The following is a 10,416-nucleotide window of genomic DNA, read 5'->3' on the forward strand; positions in this document are numbered from 1 at the left end:
TACATTTTTTTTGTTTATTTGCTGGAAAGACGCTAAGCTATCTAAAATGCTGCATTCCATTCTATATAGTTATACAAAAACAAAATAAATTGAATCTCTAATTACAAATAGGTATATTGGGTGCAGTGTCGTACCTACCATGGAAGTAGTCCATGTGATTGCTGTGGGGCTTGGGAAGGGGGGAGGAGGGGGTAGGAGGGGACCCAGCGCTTGAACTGCCTCTCCTGTTCTCAACATAGATTCACTATTGGGGTCATTTATCAAACTGGTATAAATTAGAACTGGCTTAGTTTCCCATAGCAATCAATCAGATTCCACCTTTCTTTTTGGACAGCTCCTTTGGAAAATGAAATGCGGAATCTGATTGGTTGCTATTGGAGATAAGCGAATCGAGGTTGACGAAGTGGAATTCATACCTGAATTTCAGGAACAATTTGATTCGCACCGAAGCCGAATTTCCTCAGGCTTCCTGGTAACGAATCACATTTTATTCCTAAAATGCCTACTGCACATGTTAGGACATGGAGCAAAGAACTCTGGGAATGTCACGGAATGTGTACAGGTAACAAGGCAAAACAACATGCATAAATGACTCGCTGGATCCAAAAGCTAAGGAACAAAAGGGAGACCCCTGGCACTTTCCCTGGCTGCTCAGCCTATGCATAGATCCGAATGGTGGAGGTATGCATATCCACGTACCTTGACTATATAACCCCTGAGCACCCTACAATAGTGAGGGGACACGACCACCGGCTCCCTACACCAGACACGGAGGGAGTCAGGGTCACCTGGGATCCAGCAAACAGAAAATAACAGATAACAGTTTAACACTTAACTTTGTAGAGGAGAGGAGAACCAGATGGGCATGCACACATACTCCAGGAAGAAATATAAGCCGCCCAGAAAAGCCTTCTGGGGAAGAATTTAAAGGGAAGCAATTAGTCCAACACATGACAGCTGAGAGAGACTAACGAGAGGAGGAGCTGAATACCACAACACAGAAACTCAAGGAGGAGGTTCTGAAAGGCCTCTGTCAGAGCTTCTCAGCTGTCTGGTTGTGACAGTACCCCTCCCTCTACGAGTGGACTCCGGACACTCAGAACCCACCTTCTCAGGATGGGACCTATGGAAAGCCCTGATGAGACGAGAGGCTTTAATGTCCGTCACTGGGACCCACATCCTCTCCTCAGGACCATACCCCTCCCAGTGAACAAGGTACTGAAGAGAACCGCGGACAAGACGAGAATCCACAATCCCAGAGACCTGAAATTCAAGATTCCCATCAACCATAATCGGAGGAGGAGGCAAAGGCGAGGGTACAATGGGTTGAACATAAGGTTTCAATAAGGACTTATGAAAAACATTATGGATCTTCCAAGTCTGAGGAAGATCAAGACGGTATGCAACAGGATTGATGACAGACAGGATTTTGTAAGGCCCAATAAACCTAGGACCCAACTTCCAGGAGGGAACCTTCAATTTGATATTCTTGGTAGACAACCACACCAGATCACCAATATTCAGGTCCGGACCAAGCACACGTCTCTTATCAGCCACACGCTTATATCTCTCACTCATGCTCTTTAGATTATCTTGAATCTTTTGCCACATAGATGACAAAGACGAGGAGAATCTGTCCTCATCAGGTAAACCAGAAGACCCCTCTCCCGAGAAAGTCCCAAACTGTGGATGAAACCCATATGCACCAAAAAATGGTGACTTATCAGAGGACTCCTGACGACGGTTATTTAAAGCAAACTCAGCAAGGGACAAAAAAGAACACCAATCCTCTTGATTCTCCGCCACAAAACAACGCAGATATGTCTCCAGATTCTGATTGACGCGCTCTGTCTGGCCATTCGACTGCGGGTGGAAAGCAGAAGAGAATGACAAGCGAACCCCCAAGCGAGAACAGAAAGCCTTCCAGAATCTGGAAACAAACTGCGTGCCCCTATCAGAGACTATGTCTGAAGGAATACCGTGCAATTTGACAATGTGATCAACAAATGCCTGCGCCAGCGTCTTAGCATTGGGCAAACCAGGAAAAGGGATGAAATGCACCATTTTGCTAAAACTGGTCCACCACCACCAGAATCACAGTCTTCCCCGAGGAACGAGGCAGGTCCGTTATGAAGTCCATGGACAGATGTGTCCAAGGACGGGAAGGAATGGGTAAGGGAAGGAGAGGACCTGATGGCCGTGAATGAGGGACTTTGGCACGAGCGCAAGTCTCGCAGGCTGCCACAAAACCCTCAACCGACTTACGAAGCGCAGGCCACCAGAATCTCCGAGCGATGAGATCCAGTGTGGCTCTTACCCCCGGGTGCCCAGCAAGGACCGTATCGTGGTGTTCTTTAAAAATCTTGTGTCTTAAAGCGAGAGGCACAAACAACCTCCCAGGAGGACAAAGATCAGGAGCCTCTGACTGGGCTGCCTGCACCTCTGCCTCCAATTCAGGAAAAAGAGCAGAGACCACCACACCTTCAGCCAAAATGGGACCCGGGTCTTCAAAATTCCCGCCTCCCGGAAAACAACGTGACAGGGCATCTGCCTTCACATTCTTAACTCCAGGGCGGAACGTGACAACAAAATTAAACCTAGAAAAGAACAACGACCATCTGGCCTGTCTCGGGTTCAGACGCTTGGCTGACTCCAAGTAGGCCAGATTTTTATGGTCAGTAAATACGCTAATAGGGTGTCTGGCTCCCTCTAGCCAATGGCGCCATTCCTCAAAAGCCAACTTGATGGCCAACAATTCCCTATCTCCCACATCGTAATTTCTCTCTGCGGAGGAGAGATTTCTTGAGAAAAAGGCACACGGTCGCCAATTGGCAGGAGAGGAACCCTGAGACAAGACCGCCCCCACACCCACCTCAGAAGCATCAACCTCAACTATGAAGGGTAACGAAACATCAGGTTGCACCAAGATGGGAGCGGAAGCAAAACTCTCCTTGATATCAGAAAAAGCCTTACGCGCCTCTACTGACCAAGAAGAAAAATCTACCCCCTTTCTGGTCATATCAGTGAGTGGTTTAACAATAGAAGAATAATTCAAAATGAACTTCCTGTAATAATTGGCAAAGCCCAAAAAACGCATCAGCGCCTTTTGATTCTCAGGAAGCTCCCACTCAAGCACAGCGCGGACCTTCTCGGGGTCCATGCGAAAACCAGAAGCGGAGAGAAGAAACCCCAGAAATTGAATTTCTGGAACCGCAAACACACATTTTTCCAGTTTCGCATATAATTTATTCTCCCGCAGAATGAGCAAGACCTGACGTAAATGTTCCTTATGAGTTTTGAAATCGGGAGAAAAAATCAAAATGTCATCCAAATACACCAGTACACATTTTCCCATCAAATGATAAAAAATGCTGTTCACGAAATGCTGAAAAACGGCTGGGACATTCATCAAACCAAAAGGCATAACCAAGTTTTCAAAATGGCCCTCAGGGGTATTGAAGGCCGTCTTCCATTCGTCCCCTTCTCTGACCCTGACCAGGTTGTATGCCCCTCTTAAATCTAATTTGGAAAAGACTTTAGCCCCAACAACCTGGTTAAATAGGTCCGGGATCAGAGGAAGCGGATAAGGGTCACGAATTGTGATATTGTTCAGCTCCCTGAAATCCAGACAAGGTCTTAAAGAACCATCTTTTTTCTTAACAAAGAAAAAACCAGCGGCAACAGGTGACTTCGAGGGTCGTATGTGTCCCTTTCTCAGACTCTCAGAGATATAAGCACGCATAGCGATCCTCTCAGGTTGGGAAAGATTGTATAAACGAGATTTAGGCAGCTTGGCGTCTGGGATGAGATTAATAGGGCAATCGTACTCCCTGTGCGGGGGCAAATCGTGAACTCCACTCTCAGAGAAGACATCCGAAAATTCAGAGAGAAAAGATGGTATAGTCTTAGTAGCAACCTCAGAAACAGATGTCATGAGGCAATTCTCTCTGCAAAAGTCACTCCAACCATTTATTTGCTTCGCTTGCCAATCAATGGTGGGGTTATGCTTAGTGAGCCAGGGCAGCCCCAACACCAGAGGGGTGGGCAAACCGCTAAGGACGAAACATGACACATCCTCAACATGAGCATCACTCACAATTAAACGGATATTGTGAACAATGCCCTTTAATGATTTCTGAGAAAGTGGAGCGGAATCGATAGCAAAAACTGGAATATCCTTTCTCAAAGCGCACACCTTGAAACCATGAGTTATCGCAAATTGATTATCAATGAGATTGACCGCTGCTCCACTATCCACAAAAATCTCACAAAAAATGTTCTTGCTCTCTAGCGCCACCCTAGCCGGCAGGACAAAACGGGAACTACAAGCAAACGGAAAACCTTCAATTTCCGCCTCAACCCTGCCAATAGTAACAGACGGAACATTTTTCAAAGATTTTTTCCTCTTTGTTTCTTTATTATACCTAGAGAACTGCCTGAATCTCCTAGAGGGACAAATATTTGCCAAATGATTAATACCTCCACAACAAAAACCAACCGTCCCATGCGGGCTGAATCTTCTATTGTCAGAAGCAATCAACCCCAGCTGCATGGGCTCCTGCTCAGAAGGGGCTGACAGCGACTGAGACCCCTGCGCACAGAATGGGACCCCTGCACAGTCCTGGGACCGAGTATAACAGGAAGGAGAGATCTCTCCTCTCTCTCTAAGACGCCTGTCAATACGAACGGCCTGAGACATAGCAGAGTCCAAAGAAATAGGCCTTTCATGAAAGGCAAATGCATCTTTCAATCCCTCTAAAAGACCATGGCAAAATTGACTTCGGAGTGCAGCATCATTCCAACCAGTATCAGCTGCCCATCTCCAAAATTCTGAGCAGTATATTTCTGCGAATTGTTTACCCTGGCATAAGAGACGTAGTCTAGACTCCGCTAGAGCAATACGATCCGGATCATCATGTATCTGACCCAGGGCTAAAAAGAATTCATCCACTGAACGGAGAGGCCGTGCCCCCTCCTGGCAGCGAAAAGGCCCAGGACTGAGCGTTACCTCTGAGCAGCGATATAATGATCCCCACCCTCCGTTCCTCATCTCCAGAGGAAAGGGGAAGAAGGCGAAAATGGAGTTTGCAAGCCTCTCTAAAACGCACAAAATTCTCACTACCCCCGGAGAACGTATCCGGGAGCGAGATCTTAGGCTCAGAACAAGCTCCATGAACGCAAGCTGAACCGGTCACTTGAAGCTGAGAAAAAGTCTTACGGAGGTCAGCTACCTCCAATGAAAGACCCTGGAAGCGTTCAGCCAAAAGTGAAACCGGATCCATGCTTAAGACGGTTTTGGCGGCTTATAATGTCACGGAATGTGTACAGGTAACAAGGCAAAACAACATGCATAAATGACTCGCTGGATCCAAAAGCTAAGGAACAAAAGGGAGACCCCTGTAGAAGACCTGGCACTTTCCCTGGCTGCTCAGCCTATGCATAGATCCGAATGGTGGAGGTATGCATATCCACGTACCTTGACTATATAACCCCTGAGCACCCTACAATAGTGAGGGGACACGACCACCGGCTCCCTACACCAGACACGGAGGGAGTCAGGGTCACCTGGGATCCAGCAAACAGAAAATAACAGATAACAGTTTAACACTTAACTTTGTAGAGGAGAGGAGAACCAGATGGGCATGCACACATACTCCAGGAAGAAATATAAGCCGCCCAGAAAAGCCTTCTGGGGAAGAATTTAAAGGGAAGCAATTAGTCCAACACATGACAGCTGAGAGAGACTAACGAGAGGAGGAGCTGAATACCACAACACAGAAACTCAAGGAGGAGGTTCTGAAAGGCCTCTGTCAGAGCTTCTCAGCTGTCTGGTTGTGACAGGGAACGAGTGATCACCCACAATGTCATGCATGCAGCCATTCAGCAACCAGCCAGCCCTGTGATGTCACAGCCCTATAAATGGCCTCAGCCATCTTAGAATCTGCCATTTTCCAGTGTACTTAGTGCAGGGAGAAACATCAGCAGGCGCTAGGGACAGTGGTAGAAAAGACTTTATTGTGCTGAAAAATCGATTTACAAGTTCAGGGAAAGAATATTCAAGCTGTAGGGAAAGTATAGGGAGGCATCATTTATACTATAAAAGGAGAACAGGGTGTAATAGGAAAGTGTACAGGAGCGATTGTATTACACCTTGCTGCACTAATTGGGGATCCAAATTGGTGTTATACTGCTGCTTTTAGGTTGTTTGCACTATATGATACATCACAAATTCCAGCAAACCTTGCTTGTTATTGGTGGTGCAAGTGCTGTGTGATAAAACCATTTACAGGGTGTATTAGTAGGAAAAATACATACGTCCTGTTAGCTGTTCTGCGTTGATTTTTTATTGTTTTACTTTTTTTGGGGGGGTCTATTAATAGGAAAAAAAAAAGGGAAAAATATATGCCATAATTGCCATTCTGGGGTGAAGCAACATTGTACTATAGCCATTTACGGGGTGTATTGAAGGGAAATAAACCTACTTCCTATTATCCGTTCTGCGGTGAATTGTGATATTTTTTTTTTTGGGGGGGGAGTTTATTAATCAGAAAAATATGTCTTAATTCCGTTCTGCGGTGAAGTTACATTGTACTACAGCCTTTTTTGGGGGGTATTATTTTAATTCAATTCTTTTATTTTACAGTATGTGAAACAGACAGGTGACAGGCCCTTTAAATGGAACGGGCAAAAAGGGGGGGTGGGGCCATGCCGGCCACGTTTTGTACATGCTAGTCCTATTTGTGACTGTTTCATTTCAATATTACACCTGTCCTTGGCAATTTACAAATGTATGAAAAAACAATAAAAATTGTGTGTCATCTAGCTGTCGTGTCTTGACCAGCAACCCAGCGGTGCTTGAATGGTTAATTTGGTATTCAACTTAGTTGCAAGTGACATCAGACACCCCAAGCCAAGAGTCGTGGGTTTCTCTGATACGATGCTTAGTTGGCATGGCCCGGGAGCAGGCCCTGTGCCCTCAACTATCCTCAACCTACCTCTGTCATTTTCTGTTCCCTACTGAAGAAACTACACACCAGCAGCAGCAGCTCGACATAGAGCAGAACCTGAACCAGCAGGTTGTGGCATACTTGGAGTGCACCCTGCCACCCCACATTAAAGATCCCCTGGACTACTCGATTTGTGTCTGCAACTGGCTGAGTTTGCCCTGGACAAGCTTTACTGCCCTGGCCAGCAGTGTGGCATCAGAGCGGGTGTTTAGTGGGCAGGGGCCATGGTTACCCCAAGGAGAACTCGCCTGTCCAAAATGTGGAGAAACTGACCTTTGTGAAGATGAATCAGGTGTGGATCAGCCAGGATTTTCAAACACCAGTGCCTGATACATCTGACTAGATTATCCATTGTGCCACAACTACTCTTTGTCAAAAGAGACCTGTTTCTTCCGGCTACCAGTAATGAGCGGCAGGGGTATTTTGTAGAATATTCGTTGAATATTTGCAAATTCTTATATTCAACTTTTTTTTTTACTCGAAAAGTCTGCAATGTAATGATCGCATAATATGCGAATATTACGTGATCAATACAGGCGTGGGTCAAAAAGGAATATATAGCACAATAGAATATAGTGCTATATATTAGTTTTTTTGAATATTTGTAATTTTTTTCCATCTGAAGTGAACACTGTAGTGCTATATATTCCTTTTTTAACCACGCCTGTATTGATCGCGTAATATTGCATTGCTGATTTTTCGAGTAAAAAAAAATTACAAATATTCGAAAAACGAATATATAGCACTATATTCAAAATATTCGCGAATTCTCAAAGTTGCGATATTCGCAATAAATATTTGTAATTTGAATATTCGCACTCAACACTTCTGGCTACCTGCTTCAGCTACTATTCTGATGCTGCCTTCTGCCTGATGCCACACCTGCTGCCAGGTGCTCCTACTGCCACCCACCATCTTCAGCTAGTACTGGTATTGACCCACATCTTCCCACTCTGTCACTGGGCCACTCTATGGTCTCCTCATGCTGCTGCCACCTCACCACTCTGTGGTCTCATTATGCTGCTGCTATGCTGCTACCTCAACACTATGTCACTGGGCCACTCTGTGGTCTCCTCATGCTGCTGCCACATTAGCACTATGTCACTGGGATACTCTGTGGTCTACTCATGCTTCTGCCACCTCACCTCTCTGTGGTCTCTTTAGGCTGCTGCCACATCACCACTATGTCACTGGACCACTCTGTGGTCTCCTCCTGCTGTTGTGACCTCGCCACTCTGTCAATGGGCCACTCTGTGGTCTCCTCATGCTGCTGCCACCTCACCACTGTTTTACTAGGCCACTCTCTGGTCTCCCCATGCTGCTGACACCTCACCACTCTGTCACTGGGCCACTCTGTGGTCTCCTCATGCTGCTGCCACCTAACCACTCTGTCATTGGGCCACTCTGTGGTCTCCTCATGCTACTGCTGCCACCTCAACACTATGTCACTGGGCCACTCTGTGGTCTTCTCATGCTGCTGCTAACTCAACACTCTGTCACTGGGCCACCTAGTGGTCTCCTCATGCTGCTGCCACCTCACCACTCTGTCATTGGGCCACTCTGTGGACTTCTCATGTTGTTCCCACCTTCCCCACACCATGACTGGGTCACTATTTTGCCTTTTTGGCCTGGTTGACATCATCATTTATTTGACCATTCTTCTTATCTGTCAGAAGGAAGGAAAAATGAGATGCAGAATGGATCCTGTATATGTAGCAGATGTAAGGCCTGTATGACATGGTCCCTATTTTGTATCAGAATTGGCTTATGATTTGGTAGCCAAAAGCAGGAGTGGGTACAAAACATAGAAGACATTCAACTATTCCATTCACGTGTCATCTCTGTTTTGGATCCTGTCCTGTTTTTTGGGGGGCTTATACTGATGGATTACTGACTAAATGCTGACCGAGTGAAGGCGGATGCTCCACAGACAGGATCCGTTTTTTGGGGGTTATTGTTCTGACCAATCAGAGGAAGGGCAAATTAATCAGTGACTTCAACACAAACTTAGTGCTGGCACCCTCTCCACTCTCTACTTGTAAAAGCGTTTACTTGAACAGGTTCTGTAGGTTCTGGGAGCTCAATGCAAAGAGATTATTTGCAACTTCCATTGCATTCAATGGCAACTGTGTAAAACACTACGCACTACGAGTGCCCCTGCAGCAAACATGCAAGGGGAGAGCTGTGAGGAGGATAGTGGAAGTTGTGGCACTGATAGGAGTTGTAGTGATTCATGGTGGCTGTCATAACTCCAATGCTCCCTGGGGTCATGAAGTGAATGGGGGGGACGTCCTTTCTTCCCTGAGTCACACACCCTGAAACTTTAAGGGATCCCATCCGGTGGTGTTGGGGTCCCCTTGATATTAAGTAGCTGGGTGAAAGGCAGGATTGTAGTAGTAGGGTCAGGCAAACGGAGAGTCAATAACCAATAGTAGTACCCCCTGTTTCTATGTGAATACACTTTGCAATCTCTTTAAATAATCAAAGATGGGAAATTCTGTTCCCATTAACTCCTTCTGCAATTTCCAGACTGTGGGATGCAGATCTTGGAACCGGATGGCCAGTCTTAGGAATGGTATTTTACTGGATCAGGCTTCACTTTGCACCTACTTTGCAGAAGGTCACACATACAGGTCTTTCCCCTAGCTCTGCTTAGCTAAGACTGCCTACTATAACCAAGGGGGCAGGACCAGCCCATCCCTCTGGGAACTAAGACTCCCAGTGTTAACTATTGGTGGTCCATACAAAACAATTTGGCATACACAGTGCATAAAGGAATGTAATTTAACATAAAATTACCAAATGTAACTTAGCAAATAATTAACCCTTAGCAGTGATCCTCTGGGTCACTGCACCCCCTAGCAGTGGCTGCAGGCAGACAGTTTTATAATATGCTATGTGAGGGCAAGTGAGAGATTTATCAATGTATTTTTCTAGTTCTCTTTTGCAAATACATTGAGAAATGTGTACAGAATGAGCACCATATTTATGAAGCACCTGTTCCACTTTCCCTGACATAGAAATTAAATGAAGTGCAACTTTTTTATTACAATTTTTAATTAAAAATATCTTACTTTTTCATCAAAATTAGGCCTCATGCGCATGACCGTTCCTTGGTTTGCGGTCCGCAAATTGCGGAACCGCTAAACGCTGATACCAGCCGCGTGCGTTCCACATTTTACGGTGCTGTGGAACAGAGCAACGGATTCAGACAGCATACTGAGTGCTGTCTACCATTGAAATGAATGGGTCAGCATCTGAGCCACAAAATAGTGGCTCGGATGCGGACCAAAACAGCGGTTGTGCTTGAGGCCATATAATGAGTCTTGCTTTGCAGTGTGTGACTGAAAAACTGGGTGAGGGACTGAACGCTGTCTCTAATTGATGAGAACTACATGACCCACATGTA

Source organism: Bufo gargarizans, chromosome 1 (assembly GCF_014858855.1).
Source record: "Bufo gargarizans isolate SCDJY-AF-19 chromosome 1, ASM1485885v1, whole genome shotgun sequence".
In the NCBI taxonomy this organism is placed as follows: Eukaryota; Metazoa; Chordata; class Amphibia; order Anura; family Bufonidae; genus Bufo; species Bufo gargarizans.